This window comes from Schistocerca nitens, chromosome 4 (assembly GCF_023898315.1).
Source record: "Schistocerca nitens isolate TAMUIC-IGC-003100 chromosome 4, iqSchNite1.1, whole genome shotgun sequence".
Taxonomy (NCBI): domain Eukaryota; kingdom Metazoa; phylum Arthropoda; class Insecta; order Orthoptera; family Acrididae; genus Schistocerca; species Schistocerca nitens.
The window spans coordinates 321,978,585-321,998,056 of NC_064617.1; the positions used below are offsets into that span (position 1 = coordinate 321,978,585).

A 19,472-nucleotide genomic window follows, 5' to 3' on the forward strand; every position below is an offset into this window, starting at 1 on the left:
GGGATGAGCAGGTCTTGAACCTGGGTCTTCCACAATAGTATGGTCGCTATGGCAAGGGGTTGGGATTGGGAGTGGCATAGGGATGGACTAGGATGTTGTGGAGGTTGGATGGGTGATGGAACAATTCTTCAGGAGGGATGGGAAGGATCTTGGGTACAGTGCCCCTAATTGCAGGGCATGATGATAGATAATCAAAGCTGTGATGAAGTATGTGGTTCAGTTGTTCCAGTCTTGGTTGGTACTGGATGATGAAGGAGTTTCTCCTTTGTAGCTGGTTCTTGGAGCCGGTGGGAGGATTGGGCATATGTGGGGAAATGACATCAGAAATCTGTTGTTGGCTAGGTCTGGAGGATAGTGTCTGTCTGAGAAAGCCTTTGTGAGACCTCCAGTATACTGGTCAAGGGAACTCTTGTCACTGCAGATATGTCATCCACTGGTAGCCAGGCTGTGTGGGAGGGATTTTTTGGTGTGAAAGGGATGACAGCTGACAAAATACAAGTACTGTTGGTGGTTGGTCAGCACCACCCCAAGCATTGCGATGACCAGATCTAGTTTCACAATAAGTTGTTGTTAACAGGGAGACATTCACAACCTCCTACAACAAAGTATGACAGTGACAAACACAGTGCACATTATCGTATAAAGTCTCACAGTGAATAATAATATTGACTTCAAATTTCACAGTTAGTGCGCACAGCAAGTTGCACAATGGCAGATAATAAAGCACAGAAAGGTATTTAGTTCAGACATAGAACCTAAAACAATATAAACTGATGTTAACATTGAAGAAATGCATTACTGATGATTAGGTACAAACTGAGTCTTGACCTAAGAGATTCACAAAGATACAGCAAACTTGTTGCAGGATACACCGTCTTTGAGAAGCCAGATTATTAGACGAACTAATTTACTAGTTCAGGTTTGTATTTCTTCCATAGATATGGAGAAATTTCATCCAATGCTGTAGATTGTTTGTTTCTGAGCCTATCAATAAGCTACAGAACATCATCCGTGCATACTACAGGTAGCATACTGCAATTCTGTTCATAAGTGGAATAAGATGTATGATGAGTATCTGGTTTCATGCAGACATCATTTTTGACAACACCTATAATGATTAAAAATATTGCTAACTAGAAGGGGGTCAGAAATATCATTATTTGCAGTTATTTTTATATTATTATTATTAGTTTCTGTTCCATTATTTCTGATTTCATTTACATTATCTGAGCTTCACATCTATTAATTAATTCTTTCTGCTTTTAATTTCGTGACTTCTTTGCATTACTGAAATTTCTATGGTTTGAGTAGATCTTTACATAACTCATAACATACACCATAGCTCATGCATCCCAGTTACTGTGAAGAATAATACACAGAAGAAGGAAAACAGTCTGTGCAATCTACATGTTTCCAATTTTTTCATTCAGGTCTTTCGTTTAACACCTAAAGGCACAGATTTTGATTTTAAAGAAGAACTTTTTTGAGTGCTCACTTTTTTAATGGGATAGTATACTTATGTGTCCAATCGGAAGCTCTAAGAACACATTCCATTTATTGTTGCCCCCGATGGTAGTAATAATTGACTCCCTAGTTTCAAGCATCAAACGATGTCTTAACTTAGCAACATTGTTTGCAGATGGTATTCTCTTGTGTTCATACATTTTTCTTGATTTGAATTTCATATTACAATAGTGCTGTGGACATTCCACTGTTAGATGCAGAGGAGAGAGCAGATAGGTGGAAAGAGTACATTGAAGGCCTCTATGAGGGCCAGGGCTTGTCTGACAATGTGTTAGAAGAAGGAACAGGAGGCAATAGGAAATAGATAGGGGGCCCAGTATTATAATCAGAATTTAAAAGAGCTTTGGAAGGCTTAAAATCAAATAAGCAGAAGGGATAGATAACATTCCATTCGAATTTCTAATAGCACTGCGAGAAGTGGCAACAAAATGACTATTCACACTGCTGTGTAGAATGTGTGAGACTGTGATACACCATCAGGTTTTTGGAAAAACATTGTCCACACAATTCTGAAAATCACAAGAGCTGACAAGTGTAAGAATTATCACAGAATGAGCTCAATAGCTCATGCATCCCAGTTACTGTGAAGAATAATACACAGAAGGAGGAAAACAAGATTGAAGGTGTGTTAGATGATAATTAGCTTGGCTTTAGGAAAGGTATTTCAGACATTGTTACCCAAAACAAAAGCCAGACTGAAAAAAATGAAGACATGTTCATAGTATGTGTCAACCTGGAAAAAGTATTCGACAATGTAAAATGGTGCAAAGAAATTTGAAAATCTGAGAAAAAGTAGGGAAAAGCTTCAGGGAAAGATGAATACTGTACAGTATGTACAACAATCAAGAGGGAACAATAAGAGTTGAAGACCAAGAATGAAGTGCTAAGATTAAAAAGTGTGTAAGGCAGAGATGAAGTCTTTCGCCACTACTGTTCAATCTGTACATCAAAGAAGCAATGGCATAAATAAAAGAGAGGTTCAAGAGTGAGATTAAAATTCTAAGTGAAAGGACATCAATGATAAGATTTGCTGATGGGTATCATTAAGTAGACAAAGTTAAGGAATTCTTTACCTAGGCAGCAAAATAACCCCTGATGGACAGAGCAAGGAGGTCATAAAAAGCAGACTAGCAGTGTCAAAGGGGGCATTCCTGGCCAAGAGAAGTCTACTAGTATCAAACATATGCCATAATTTGAGGAAAAAATTTCTGAGAATGTACATTTGAAATATAGCATTGTATGATAATGAAGCATGAACTGTGGGAAAACTGGGAAGAGAAGTGAAGCATTTGTTGTGGTGCTACAGAAGAATGTTGAAAATTAGTTGGACTGATAAGGTAAGGAATGAGGTGGTTCTCCACTAAATTGGTAAGGAAAGAGATGCATGGAAAACAGTGACAAGAAGAGACAGAATGACAGGACATCTGGTAACACATCAGGGGACAATTTACAATGTACTAGAGGGAGCTGTAGAGGATAAAAACTGTAGGAGAAGACAAAGATTGGAAGAGGAGGAGGAGATTAGTGTTTAATGTCCCGTCGACAAAGAGGTCATTAGAGATGAAGCACAAGCTTGGATTAGGGAAGGAAATTGGCTGTGTCCTTTTAAAGGAATTTTCCGGCACTTGCCTGAAGCAAACTAGGGAAATAATGGAAAACCTAAATCAGGATGGTCGGCCGCAGGATTGAACCATCATCCTCCCAAACACATGTCCAGTGTGCTAAACACTGTGCCACCTCAGTCGGTAAAGATTGGAAGACATCCAGGAAATAATTCAGGAATTAGGTTACAAGTGCTACTCAGAGATGAAGAGGTTAGCATGGAAAAGGAAGCTTAACACTAATGTCTGACCTACATGATCTGAGAGGTTACCGTTTATGATGTCTGCTGTGATGGTGTGGTCATAATTTGTTATAACATGATATATTGAGCTGCTATGTGATGCATGTTACATTTTTAAATCTTGTGCATATATTTTGGATCTCTTGGAGTTTGAGTCTTGGTCTGGCACACAGTTTTAATCTGCCAGGAAGTTTCAAAGTAGTCTTTGTTGTTGACGCTGTTGTCACCCTGTGATTCACAGAAGACATTGCCAGAAATTTCACACCTGGTTTTACTGCTAAGTTTGGGTCTTGACTGTCTGGAAATGGACTTATTTAACCTGTTCTTGCTATTTGACAGTTACTGTTTTTAGCATACCGGTATTTTTGTTTTGCATGATGACACTGTTTGTTATTTCTTTTTTGTTCACTGTAGCCAATGGTGGATTGTGAGGCAGTCTTAATTTTAAATCACTACTAGTGACCACAAAACGGTTGAGGTTTTTTTCTTTTTTCTTTTCCTGAGATTGAATGTGGCTATGTTGTACCTCATTTTCAATATCTTTTTCTTCCCATGTGGTTCAACACTGCTTGTTACACAATCACAGGTTATAACTGAAAGAACATCAGACATTTCATAAAAACACATTTTACTAAACCTATCTTTCCTTTTATTCACATGATTTTTTTCAATTTGATATGAGGCTGGGAATTTCATTTTGTGTTATTCTGTGCTGTTGCAACATGTAATCTTCCAGCATATATATTTGTGGGCTGGTTTCCTGAACTGCTCAAATTTGGAACATATCAGTACACTAGTTGGTCTGAAGCCTTTTTCAAAAATTGTCTTATGTTTGCTAATTCTAAAAAAAGATTCACTTTGAATTTATCTTTTTGTGGATCTATTGTCTTGATCTTATTATAAACTATAGACAAAATTATCTCTTTACATCAACAGGTCTCACATTACTTGTTCTGTATTTTGTGTGACTGTACTGACTTACTAGATCTTACACCATATCAAACCATTTGTCAGAATCTTGTGCTGGGAAACGTTAATCATCTTACCTTTAATATTTCTGTTGCATCATTCCACAACTGAAGCTTCCAATGTAGAGTAATGATTAATGTGGAGTATTGAGTCATCTTATGTTTTCACCTTAGCTTCTTGAAACCTAAGACCTAAGTCAGTTTGTACGTGATTCATAATCCTACTGCAATAATTATTCTGCCTATTTTTATAAGTGCATATGCAACCTCAATACCAGTTTTAGTCTTGAGAGTAGTGAGCCAAGCATATTTGGAGTACATTTCAATTACCATTAATAAATATTTACTGCCTGAGTTGTATTTGGAATATGCAATCAGATCAACTATATCAGCCTGATCAAGATAGTCCATTCCTTCCACGATAACTATTCTCCTTGTATAAATGTTGCATGCTGAACAATGCAGCTATTCTGTTATTTCAGCTTACATGTTGAATACAAGAAGTCCTTAATGCACTCATGTTCTCCAAACCCTGCACCAACGTATTGAGTCGTCTTTGGCGGTATAACTGCACATAAGCCATCTGGTGCCATTTCTGATGACACACTACCTGGGCCAATGCTGTGATGGTGGCGATTTTCTATTAACCATTTTGCTGGTGTTATATCCAGCCCATAATAGGGCACTGTGTGTTGCAGAATACTGCCAGAACACATACTCTGTGTGGTGAGTAGCCATATATCCTTATCATAATGTTGTATATATTATTGCAGTGTATTAAATGCTTGTCTTTAATAACCTAATTTGGAAAGGTCAGTAAGAAGAGGTAAAAACCTTGCAGCTCACCAATGATACAGTAATTCTGTCAGAGACAGCAAATGATTTGGATGATGAGATGTTATATCACATATATGTAATTACTTATGCTTATATAAAATGTATCTGCTCTCTCCTTCTACAAAACTTGTAAATTCTGTGCCTTACTAGGTACTCTGATATTTGTATCATGTGTATCAGTCGCTTATGTACATATAAAATTTATCAGAACTGTTTGCACAAACTTGTAAAAAATTGATTTGACATTTGCAAAAGGCTTCAGTTGGTGGGTCCATAAAAAAATAAATAAATAATATAAAACTGAATGGAATGGATAGGAACAAAGGCTACTCCAGTTAAATAAGGTGATTTGAGTGAATTAGATGAGAACATGAAACACTAAAAGTAGTGAATGCATTTTGCTACTTACAACAAAGTGACCAATTATGGCCAAAGTAGGGAGGATATAAAATGCAGAGTGGCAATAAACAGAAAACCATTTTTGAAGAAGAGAAATATTTTAACATCAAACATAAATGTTAAGTGTTAGAAACTCCCTTCTGAAAGTATTTGTCTGGAGTGTAGCCATGTATGGAAGTGCAACAGTATTGACAAACAGTATAGACAAGGACAAAAATGTTCTGATAGACAGTAATTCAGAAGATTACAAGGGCATACTGCATAACTAATAAAGAGATCTAAATTAAAATGGCTAGAAATAAATTTATAACACTTAAGGAAGGAATCTGTTGAAAAGACACATTCTATGGCATCAAGAAATAGTCAGTTTGGCTATAGACAGAAGTAAAGGTAGTGACAGGAGGAGGGCATAAATTGTAGAGCAAGATCATGGCTTGATTACTGTAAGCAGATGAAAATGAATGATGATTAGTAGTAGTAGTTGAAGTAGTAGTAGCTTTATTCATCCATAGATTTCATTTTACAAGGATATAGGACATGTCAAACTACTTACAAATTTAGATCAATTTAAAATAAGCTAATTCATATACATGGTTATAATAGAGGGAAACATTCCACGTAGGAAAAATATATCTAAAAACAAAGATGATATTACTTACCAAATGAAAGTGCTGGCAGGTCGACAGACACACAGACGAACACAAACATACACACAAAATTCAAGCTTTCGCAAATAACTGTTGCTGCCCAAACTCTTTGTCTTTAAATATGTCTGCTTGTGAGATGTCTGCTTGTGTCTGTATATGTGTGGATGGATATGTGTGTGTGTGCGAGTGTATACCCGTCCTTTTTTCCCCCTAAGGTAAGTCTTTCCGCTCCCGGGATTGGAATGACTCCTTACCTTCTCCCTAAAACCCACATCCTTTCGTCTTTCCCTCTCCACCCTCTTTCCGGTTGAGGCAACAGTTTGTTGCGAAAGCTTGAATTTTGTGTGTATGTTTGTGTTCGTTTGTGTGTCTGTCGACCTGCCAGCACTTTCATTTGGTAAGTCATATCATCTTTGTTTTTAGATATATTTTTCCTAATTCATATACACATATATTTACAGACTTCTAGTTAGAGACAATCATTAGATTTACTCCTGATATACAATAGTTTTTTTTTTTTACAAATAACTTATTAAATAATGTAATGCCACATTGTTCACTCACATCTCACTATCAGTCACTGCACACACTATGCATACATTGTTTCATATCACTTCACTCACTAGAGACACTCACAGACACACACACACACACATACACACACACACACTGGTGATCTCTGGGCCCTTTTCTGTACCGCAACTTCCCATTTGCTATGCCGAAAAACTGAGTCAGCACCCCTCCATAATGAGTGAGATGTTGAGCTCAGAAAGAGGAAAGAGGTGTTAGTATTGTGCCTTGCATAGCTTGGGGGTAAGTATTTCTAGAAAGGAAGTGTGGCGACAGTCGACTGCCAGGAACTTCACTGGCGAAGCGCAGAGTAAGAGGTCTTTGGGGACTCGAGCTTCTTTGACAGTCCCGGATGCGTCTTGATTAGTGATACACGTGTCTTGAAATTGTGCATTGTTTTTCTGGTGCTCATATAAATATACAAACCGTAATAAAAGTGCCTTATCGTAATAAGTTGGGATTTTTGGTGCGGTGACCGTCACTATAACCATAATACCCACATTGGTGACCCCGAATCGCGAAAATACGTTGCAGTCGCTCGCTGTGTATCACCGGTTTCACGCCAATAGACAATGTCGCAGCCTCCAGTTTTTACGGCAGTGCACGACGCCGCGACCACAGAATGGACATTCGACTGTGAAGCGCAACGCTTCACCCCGTGTGCCACTAATACACCGGGAATGTTCGTATCTCCCGTGTTTGCCTCGCCTGGCCGGACGACTTTAACCTCTGCCGGCATACCACACCGGGCGCTGTACACATCGTCGCAGACACCTTCTACGGCATTCTACGCTCAACAGAATGCCCCTTCAGCACAGGACCCCGGAAACCCCGAGTTTCTACCGCACAGCATGGACCACGCGGCTGGCCAGTTTCTGGGTCCACATGCACGGCTGCCGTTTAACATGCCCCCCTTCGCGCCGGTCGAAGGGACACTCGCGCCAACCGCGCCGGACCATTTATACGCCTACCCGTCCTGCCGCCCCGCACACATCTCGGGCGACGCACCTGCCGTGGTTCCGCCCCGTCACTCGGCGCTCAATCGCGATCTCGCGCCTCTGCTCGAGATTCCGGCTGCGCCGGCAGTTGACCCGCCCGCGCCTGCCGCGCTGTGCTTGTCGTGTGGCCGCACAGATTCCATGCCTACATGGACCGGATACCACGTCTCGCCTACACAGCTAACGGACGTTCAACGCAACACATCGCCTGCCACTGAGGCACATTTTGCACCAGTGAACACCGTGCAGAATCCCCGTGCGTTTCGTGCCCCTCCTGCAGCCCCGCAAACACTGGCCCCCGGCCGTTTTCCAAAGCTGCCGCCGTTACAACCGGACAACCCAGTGACGTGGTTTACCTTGGTGGACAACATGTTGGACATACACGGTATTGCGGACGACAGCACCCGTTTCGTGTGTTTAGTGAACCACCTGCACGACCACCCTGATCTCATCAGTGACTTATTGCTGAACCCTCCTAAGAGCAACAAATATGCCTCTGCTCGCGCATTACTTATCGAACGCCTCTCTCGTCCGCCGGCCGATACTATTCACAACATAATTTACGACGAGACTTTAGGCGACAGAACACCCTCACAGCTGTGGCGACGCTTGCGTGCACAGGTCGGTACCGAGATCCTGCCGAACTTAGCGCTCTGGGCATTGTGGTTGGTGAAGCTGCCACAAGAACTACAGTTACATTTGCTTCCACATACCGCAGCGTCACTCGAGGATAAACTACGGCTGGCGGATCAGGCATACGCCATTATTCGACACAGCACAGTGCCTAACACCGCCGAGGTTGGTAACCCTGTGTGTATACTTCCACCGTCGGGCGGTAGAGGTCGGGCGCGCGCGTATCGCGGACAGCACACGGAACAGCAGCCACCTAGCGGCCAAGACCGGGAACCGCCAGCGGGTCGGCAACAGCCGCTCCCCACCCCAACCGGGCTAGCACCTGCCCGCCCCGCCTTCCCCCCGCGTGACGCTTCGGCGGGCGGGACGAGTATAGCCGATTCACGCATATACTGGTTTCACACCACCTTCAGGGACGCCGCTCGCAACTGCCGTCCGCCCTGCGCGTTCCCAAACGCCGTACGCGGGCCGCAGTAGGCGCCACGGCCCGCGGATACAGGCAGGGGCGCCCACAGACATTGCATTCTGTCAGATTCCCCACCCCACGAGGACGTCTGTATGCCTTCGATGTAGGTTCGCGCCGGTATTTTCTCGTCGATACCGGAGCAGACGTTAGTGTCATACCCCCCACATTTTCTGTAAAGGACACGACATCAACCAAACTGTCCCTTCGAGCAGCAAGTAAGTCGACACTTCGTGTCCAGGGTTTGGCCAAGTTACCTATTGAACTCATACCTGGTAAACAGTTCACTTGGTCCTTCTACGTGGCTGATGTCGAAGATCCAGTATTAGGCATCGACTTCCTTTTCCACTTCGGACTGTCTCCAGATCTTCAGTCAGCCGCATTATTGCACCACGCCTCGTCCACGCACATTGCATGTTCAGTCGCCTCTTCGGCCCCCCCTCCCCCTCGGCTCCCCGACGACCTGGGAACAGCTCCCATCAAGTGCTCTTCATCGGCAGACAGCCTCACGATTTCCACTGCCCATCTCCAGCCTGAACGCCCTGCAGTCGACGACCTCCGTCCTCACAACGTCGAACGGAACCGTGCCAGATCATCGGCTACGCAAGCCCTCATCGAGGCACGACGCCTCGGACAACGCCTGCCAACGCCGCCACCACCTGACACCGGAGATGCACCTCGTGGAACTTTGCTGACACCGAAGCAGACTGCTTCCCTGGCACATCAGGTTAGTGACTCTCGTGTGCTACCGATCCCCGTTCACGACGGGCCCCAAATGAGTTCGCCAACCAAGCTGAACGCTATTACGAATGGCACGACACACAAAATTGTCACGACAGATGGGCCTCCAGTGCGCCATAAAGCGCGCCGGCTGCCACCACATAAACTACGCCTTGCTAAAGCCGCGGTGGAGGAACTTCTAAGGACAGGCATTGTTCGCCCATCGGACAGTAACTGGTCCTCCCCCACACATTTAGTTCCCAAAAAGGACGGCACTGTGTGCCTGTGCGGCGACTATCGTCGCCTCAACGCGCGGACGGTATTAGACAATTACCCGATACCTCACATACAAGACTTTGCGCAAGTACTTAGCGGAGCATGCATCTTCAGTGTCTTGGACTGCCGCAAGGCATATTTACAGATACCAATGGAACAGAGTGACATCCCAAAGACAGCAGTAATCACACCTTTTGGTCTGTACGAATTTTGTTACATGCCTTATGGTCTCAAAAACGCGGTCCAAACTTGGCAGCGTTTTATAGACTCACTTCTTTTTAACTGCACATACTGCTACGCATACCTCGATGACATACTAATTTTCTCCCCCCCTGACAGGGAACATGAACTCCACCTGGCCACGATACAGGACTTACTGACACGTAACGGAGTCGAGATCAATAATGATAAGTCACAACCCCGCTGCACTGCTGTCACCTTTCTGGGGTACACAGTCTCCTCGGATGGTATATGCCCCCCGCAGGAGCGGGTTGACTGCGTTCGTGAGCTACCCCTCCCAGTGTCGTTTCGCGAATTACGCCGGTTTTTAGGAGCTGTCAATTTCTACCGTCGTAACCTGCCGATGGCGGCAGCAATTCAAGCCCCTTTGACTGATGCATTGGCCGGAAAACAAACCTCAGGCAGTCGCCGAGTACCGTGGTCTGACAGCATGGTGAGAGCTTTTGAAGACCTTAAATCAGCTTTAGCACGTGGTGTCACTCTCGCCCATCCTTTGCCAGATGCCTGCATCTTGATTACAGCGGATGCAAGCGATTTCGCAATCAGTGCAGTCCTACAACAGCATGTCAATGACACGACTCAACCACTCCGTTTTTTTTCCAAAAAATTATCTACAGCTCAACGTAAATGGTCAGCATTCGACAGAGAATTGCTTGCAGTTTATGAAGCTGTAAAATATTTCTGCACAGACATTGAAGGAAGGAATATAACAATCTTCACGGACCACCGCCACCTCGCGGAGGCTATCCGTAACCCTGCTACTGACCTCCCTCCACGTAGGTTCCGGCAAATGGACTTAATTTGCCAATACACAACAGACATCCGTTACATTCGAGGGTCAGAAAATGTGGTGGCTGACTACCTATCACGTATCACTGCAATTTCATCCCCCATTAATTTCGACGAATTGGCCCACTTACAGGACAGTGACACCAAATTGCACAACCTCCGACAGGACCCAGATACTTCCCTTCAGATCGTTTCGTGCAACCTACCGGGCTCGGCCAAGCCACTGTGGTGTGATACATCCACAGGCACCGCTCGGCCTATTGTCCCCCCTGTGCTGCGTCGCCAAGTGTTCAGTACCTTACATAACCTGGCACATCCTGGCGCTAAGGCTACTACGCGCCTGGTTACAGAACGCTTTGTGTGGCCAGGTGTGAAGAGGGATTGTCGTACTTGGGCTCGTGCATGTTTACAGTGCCAGCGCAGCAAAGTTGGCAGGCACACACAACCCAGTCTCGGTAAATTCGACATCCCGAAAGGCCGCTTCCGTCATGTACATGTGGATCTCGTAGGACCATTACCCGTGTCGGACGGTTTCAGGTATATCCTGTCCGGCATTGATCGCGTTACACGTTGGGTGGAGGCAATCCCCCTGCAGGACATCACAGCAGATTCTGTAGCACGTGCATTTGTATCCTCCTGGATAGCTCGATTTGGCTGTCCTACATCCATCACCACCGACCAGGGAAGACAGTTTGAATCCCTGCTGTTTAACAAACTCTGCGTCCTCTGTGGGGTGGATAGATTCCGCACTACGGCTTACCACCCCCAGAGCAATGGACTGGTCGAGCGGTGGCACAGAACACTGAAAGCGGCACTCATGTGCCACGGTGGTGAGTGGTGCGATGCCCTTCCCTGGGTTATGCTAGGAATACGCACGGCTTACAAGACAGACCTCCAGGCTTCACTCGCAGAGCTCCTGTATGGCGAGACCCTAGTCCTCCCCGCAGAGTTCGTCAACGACGAAGCAATCGCCGACCTGTCCGACCTCCCCATGCTAGTTGAACGGGTCCGGACACACATAGCCGCGATCCGCATGCCTCCTCCACGGCCACATACCCGCCCTCGCGTGTTCAGGCATGCGGCTCTGGACTCTTTAGAGTTCGTTATGTTACGGGATGACACGGTCAAACCGGCATTACAACCACCCTACTCTGGCCCACATCGAGTAGTGTCTCGCAGGGACAATACTATGGACATTCTCGTCAGTGGTCGCCGGCAGACAGTTTCCCTCCAACGCGTGAAACCAGCCTGGACGATCGAAGAAGCTGTAACACACCCCCCCGAGTCGAGTGTTCTTCCATCAGATGGTGACGATCCCAATCCCACACAGATCACCCACCCTCCTGCGTCCCACCATGATCGTATGTGCACCGAGCCTACACCCGAGGGCAACTCAGCGGTTGCGTACGATGATATGCTACCCTCGTTCCAAACAGGCACTGCGTGTGACAATCCACAATCTCAGGCTCAACCTCATGTTGCGTGTGACATTTCACCGTCCCAAGTGTTGGTACCCAATACCTCCACAGAGTGTTCCAATGTTTCTCCTGAACTACGTTACTTTTCGCCCCCACCCCCCCCAGTGCATCCTACATCCACTGTCGACGAAATTTGCATCGCCATCAACGCCTCCGAGTGCCAACGTGACGAGCTTTCCTTGCAGCTCCACGAGGGATCCATCTTCATTCTCCGCATAGGGGACACCTCACGTGGGTCCACACCCACGTCACACATCACCATCCTGCGCACAGTCCCTATCCCAAATGGGGTGGATACGGCTGCCATAACCGCAACGTTCAGCACCGATGAGATGCTCAAGATTCGCATCCCCCTCTCCGCCGGTACTGCAACAACATCTCCTGTGCCCGTCCAGTTCACGCGCGCAGGTCGACCAGTCCGCCCCCCTCACTGGATGGTGGACTATACGAGCGCTAGTCCACCCTGCACAGACAGTATGGACACTTAGCACACGCTGCTATCAACCAGCGAGCATCCCACAACGCCACTACACAGGAAGACACCCATGTCCGTACCCCAGTGCTCCGCACTCCTGGGGGGGGGGGGGGGGGGGGGGGGCTCTGTGGCGACAGTCGACTGCCAGTAACTTCACTGGCGAAGCGCAGAGTAAGAGGTCTTTGGGGACTCGAGCTTCTTTGACAGTCCCGGCTGCGTCTTGATTAGTGATACACGTGTCTTGAAATTGTGCATTGTTTTTCTGGTGCTCATGTAAATATACAAACCGTAATAAAAGTGCCTTATCGTAATAAGTTGGGATTTTTGGTGCGGTGACCGTCACTATAACCATAATACCCACAGAAGAAAAGAAGGAAAAAAACATAAAGTGAAGGTGTTATGTGGAATGTTGGATATTTTATAATCATTATTATTATTATTACTACTATTATTATTATTTATTTGTACAACATTTTTTATTAAACCCCTACCCTCTTTTAGCTAAGTAATCCTTCAATGTATAAAATGTATTGCATAACAGGTACTATTTAGCTGCCTTTTTAAATAAGTGTATTTTGGCAATTTCTTTAATCTCTTTTGGTAATTTATTGTACAGTTTTATTCCTTGGTAGAAAATGCTGTTTTGAGTTTTATCTTTATCTTTTTTTTCTTGGTAAATGTAAGTTGAGTCTATCTCTTGTTGTGTGGTCATGGACAGAGCTGTTTGTGCAGTAATTACCAATGTTATTTTTAATATGTACAACTGACTGGTAAATGTACTCACATGGAGCAGTTAAAATCCCCAGTGTTCTGAACAAATCTTTACAATGAGCTCGACTAGTATTTTTGGTTATTATTCTTATGGCTCTTTTCTGGAGTTAGAAAATTGTGTTCATATTTTGTGCATTTGTTCCCCAAAAAAGAATTCCATAGCTAGAATTGAGTTAACATATGAATAATATGTAACTAAAAGACACTGCATGTTACACACTGATGACAGGATTCTAAGGGCATAACATGCTGATGACATTCTGTTTTAAAGTACCTTTGTGTGTTCAAATCACTTCAACTGAGAATCAATGTTCATTCCCAGAAATTTTGCATCTGTTACACAGTCTATAGAGGTGCCATCTACATTTAATTTAACATTGTCATTTTTCCTCTTCAAACTGAAATTCACGGCATTAGTTTTCTTTATGTTCAATGTCACTTTATTACTTATTGACCAATCATAAACTTCCTTGAGAGTTTCATTTGCTTTCTCAGCAAGGAGTTCTCTTGTTTTCTCAGTGACTATAATATTGCTGTCATCAGCAAAGAGGATTTTTTCACGATGCGTAACACTACTGGGAAAGTCATTGATGTATATCAGGAACAGTATTGGTCCTAATACGCTACCTTGCGGAACCCCTACATTAATGTATTTTGGTTCTGATAAGTGTTTTACCAAATGTTTAGATCTATTTGAAGTGTGTGTTATCTCTACTCTTTGTACCCTATCTGTTAGGTATGATCGAAACCAGTCATTAGCTACGCCTCCTATTCCTCATCTAATTTATTTGACAGAATCTTGTGGTTGACTGTATCAAACACCTTAGAAAGATCCAAAAATATGCCTGCGACACACTCATCTTTATCAAGAGCATCAAGTACAAGTTTTGTGAATTCTACTATGGCTGACTCCATATTTTTGCAACTTTCGAAACCAAACTGTGATTCGCTTAAAATATTATATTTATTCAGGTAATTCATTAATCTGTCTTTCATAACTTCTTCTATTATTTTTGAGAATGCTGACAGCAGGGAATTTTCTATGTCTTCTGCATTACCTTTCTTAAGCAAAGGTACAACTCTTGCCTGTTTTAACTGCTCTGGAAATTTCACTGATATGAAGGATTCATTTATTATATTTGTTAAGGGGCCTTGTATAATCCCTATGCATTGTTTCAGTACACACATTGGTACTTCATCTAAGCCTACTGACTTTTTATTTTTTAGTTACTGAACAGTTTTATTGACTTCATTCTCTGTGACTGGAAGTAACATCATCATTGTATTTAGTGCAACATTATTTACAGGTGTTATATTTGTTTGGGGGAATTTTTGCTGTAACTTCTCTGCAATACTTGAAAAATGCTCATTTACGTAGTTTGCTAAGTGCTGTGGATTATTTATTACTTTATCCCCCTCCCTTAGCAGTATGTTATTATGCATTTGTTTGCCTCTCCCCATTTCCTTTTTTTATAACATACCAGGCTGCTTTGCTTTTATTCTCTGCATTATTTATTATTTTGTCATTAAATGACTTTTTTGCAACAATCAGTACCTCCCTATAGATCTTTTTGTATCTATGATAGAAATTTAAGAATTCTGGATCATAGTGAATCTTTTTCATGGAACTGAGGTGTTTAAGTGTTTGGGAGGACTTCTTAATACTTGCTGTTATCCATCTGTTTCTGTGTGATGTTGGTACAGACATGCATACTTTCAGAAATGCCTTTTCAAAGTTCAATTTAAACAATGTGGAGAATTTAGAGAATTTCATATTCACATTGGTTTCCTTACACACTTCATCCCAGCTTTGTTTTTCTAGTTCTTTTGAAAAATCTTTTATTTTGATTTCTGATAGATGTTTGTAGGCTGGTAGTTTAGGAAATGATTCAATGCCTGACTTTACTATTGTTACTTGACAGAGATGGTCTGATAGTCCAAGATCTTTTACAGCTACATCACATTTTTCCCTGTCCATATTTGTGGCCACATGGTCAATTACTGATGAAGTCGTTGTGGTAACCCTTGTTGCACTATTGACCAATAAGGACATGCCAGAGCTTTGAAGGATGTTTATGAAGGTGGGGTAGTTATACAGAGATGAAGAGACTTATACAAGATAAACTAGCATTGAGAGCTGTATCATATCAGTCTTTGGACAAAAGACAACAAATTCATTTATTTATTTATGTGAGCCAAAGCCACTTGGTCACAGAATGAGTCAGTGAATACTTTATCCAAAGATGATTAGAAAATTTGTAAATAATTACTCAGAGATAACAACAAAACAGAGAACATATCAATAAATAACACATTACAGACAAAATTTCTCAGCTGCTTTGAGGAACTACTATACAGAACAGAAGTGCCAAAATGAAACCTATTAACTTGGATCTGAATACTTGGAGTTTATCACTCACTTTTTTCTTCAGTTGTTCTAGAAGAGTCTGAAAAATGAAATCTGCTGAATAGTGAAAATCATTCTGTACAATGCATGAGAAAGTGTTATCCAAGTGTGCATCATTTATACGCCTAGTGTTTGCTGAATGAATATTGCAATCATAATATCTTGTCTAGGGTTTTCCTCATTTTTGATGCAAGGAAATCTTGGAAACACCATAGTACAACAGACGCAATTCTCCAGCTTTATAATCATACTAATAATTAATTTCAGAATTTCAGACACATGGTGAAAAAGGCCAGCTGATATGCAAAGTAATGTGCCAAAAGCACTCTGATTGCTGAAATTACTCGACTCCTAAGTCTAAAATACTTATTTATATGAGCTAATAAAATTAATATTGTATTTCTAAATTTATGGAAAGAAAATTACTTTCATGAAAAATATTATATATTTTTCTTACCAGTATCAAAACAAGACTTTTTACCTTCCAAACTCTGCGGCTTGAAATCCTTTGCAGTGCCAGACACAGTAGAAATATTTCCAGCTTGCTGCCTATACAAATTTCCCTTGTCACTTCTGCAATCATATAAAATGGCTATCATCAACACATATTTTAACCACTATAGCCACATGTAGTTAAAGTACAGAAGAAAATACCTTTGAATTTCAATTCTTGGTTTAACATGGTCTCCTGGTATATCATGGAAAATGCTGCGAAAATCTCCTTCCAGAGACATTTTGTCTGATACATTTTTTTCGACTATAAAGTACTTGCGGAGGGGAGGTAATATACCATATTTTTCAAGATACTCTTCAGTTTCTGAATGAGTAAATTCTGGATAGTTACTGCTTTTACAATAAAGTACTTGTACACTTCTCTGTGTTCCTTCTATATCATCTTCCTAAAAAGTATACAATGCAATAAATACATTTTAAGAAAATAACAGTCCTATGGTAGCTGTTAAGAAATAAAATAGTACAGTAACTGTAATCTTAGAAACTATAACACATAATCACATTACTGTAGCTGAAAGAGATCAGCTTCTCACTGATCAGAATTTACCAATTTCTAGGACCAAGTAGATAAGTACTATAGATTTCACACTCAAGGTGCAAATGTGATACACAATTACCAATCTGAGAATGAACCTGATCTAAAAATTTAACACCATGATGGACAATCCCGACATAATAATACTGATGAAATTAACTTACTGACAGATGAGCTAATGGATATCTCAGAAATATGCTTATCAATAGCAAGTAGAATGGGGTAGAGATTTACATAAAGAAAAAAAAAATTACTGTCCCTACCTGACTTAATGGTTGTACTTAGTGGAGTTTTTTGTGAGTGAAGTACGTGTTGATTTGTATTTTCTTTGGTTCTGCATGTTTTCATAAAAATACCATGAATAAAGAAATTCTCACCTAAATTAAAATTCAGGGGAAATAAATACGTAAAGGTGAATGAAGTTAGTGGGTCAAAGGACCCAAGAATGTTAGACATAAAGAAAATCAGCACATCAAGAAAGAAACTGCAGTGTCTTCAAGGCATTTCCTCCCTGTCAACTTGTGAAGATAAACATTCGTTTTGAAATATTATGGTGAACCTTAGCATGCTCTGTGATTTCATTTCCAAAAAAACTGTGTGCAGAATATGTGGTGGTGACATATCTTTGGATGAGAATCAGCATCTTTGTAAAGGGATGGTGTCAAACCTGACATTGAGGGAGGATGCTAAGTTCACCCAACCTGGATATGATGTGACGTCATTATGACGTATATACGCTTTAGTCGATTAACACACCTATCGACTTTTACGAACATTCGAGATTCTAAACTGTCGTCAGCTAGTGGTTTGTTTTGACACGTGTGATTCTGAAAACAGCTCAGTGTGGCAGCGTATATGTATTTCGCCAAAATAAAAGAGCTGGATACTAATAGAAATATTCCTGACTGTGGCCTTGAAAACACCACATAAAAAAGTGAAGTCTTCTTATGTCCCGACCGGATTAGATTGTGTGATTGTTGTATTGAATGCTTATGCCGAAAATAATATTTGTTTACTATCAACATTTTAGTATGGTTTCATACAAGTGGTCTTGTCAGTACATATTAGATTGTAGCAGCATACTCTTGCTGACTTTTTCTTAATTTATATAGCTGAAAGAGAACTCGTGCAAGTTTGTTAGCTAAGTAATTTATATGTCCATCCAAAGATAGTCTTTTATCAACCATAATTGCAAGTAATTTTACACTCGGACCGCAGAGACAGGTACCTTAGTGTCCAGTAATGACTGATGTGTAGAATGATTGAATTTCGAACTTAAAAAGAAAAATATGAGGCATTGTTGAAGAAAAATCGTCGACCGGAGATGAAATACGAGGGGAAGTGGATTTCTCAATGTAATCTTAACCAAAGGTTAGTGTCTAGTACTGATTGACGTATGAAATGATTGAATGCAGTGTCAAAGCATTCCATGGTGGTATGATAGTGTCAAAGCATTCCATGGTGGTAAGCTTTCCTCTCATTAGTCTCTCGAATGCTGAACACATAATTAGAGACAAGCAAACGAAAAACAACGCACAGGACACAAACACAGTACAATACACGATTTAAATGCAAGGAACGTAAAACACATTTAAACGAATGGCACAGAGAACAGCGCTACCCTGTCACAATCTCTCGAAAGTTCACAAAGGTCGAATAGTCGATATACGGTTTCTATCGTTTTCTATGTAGCGTGTATACGTCATAATGACGTCACATCGTATCCAAGTCCGGTGAACTTAGCATCCTCTGACATTGAGTTCTACAAAATGTGGTACAGTTGCTACAACAATGACATCAAAAATGACAAATAATAATTTGTATGAGAACAACATAAGGCTAGTTTATGGTTTCAGATCTATTGGTAAAGGGATGGAGGCAGGCAAACTCTTTATGTGCATTACTTGACATTTCAAATCCTCCTGCAATATTTATGACTTACAATAATGTTATTGGTACTGCTGTTGCTGAAGTTTATAACATCTCAATGAAGGAAGCAGCTGAGGAAGCACTCAAGGAAAGTGATGACAGTGAAAGTGGTGATATTTGTGCATGTTTTGATGGCATCTGGCAGAAATGTGGACACACTTCACTAAATGGTGTCATGACAGCTAGATCATTTGATACCAACAAGATAATTGAGGTAGAGTCTAAGCAAGTACTGTAAAACTTGTGGTACTGGAACTGAGAAAGAACATGACCATAACTGTCAGATGAATTATACTGGTCCGAGCAGTGGGATGGAAATAGCTGGAGTTCTCAGGATATTTAATCGTTCAGTGGCAAACAGATGAGTCAGATACACATAGTATTTAGGGGACAGAACAGCAAGGCTTATGACCGGGTATGTGCAGAACAACCCTATGGTCCTAATGTCACAATTTCT

At 42.0% G+C, this 19,472-nt stretch overlaps 1 long non-coding RNA gene across 1 annotated transcript in view; it reads left to right on the plus strand.

Annotated features, from left to right (window-relative positions):
* The first annotated feature begins 4,941 nt into the window (after window positions 1–4,941).
* The window catches only part of LOC126252887 (uncharacterized), a 65,644-nt gene continuing 51,113 nt past the window's right edge, over window positions 4,942–19,472 (plus strand). The window contains exon 1 of the long non-coding RNA XR_007545865.1: window positions 4,942–5,061. This is a non-coding gene — a long non-coding RNA (uncharacterized LOC126252887). The remainder of the gene's footprint in view (window positions 5,062–19,472) is intronic.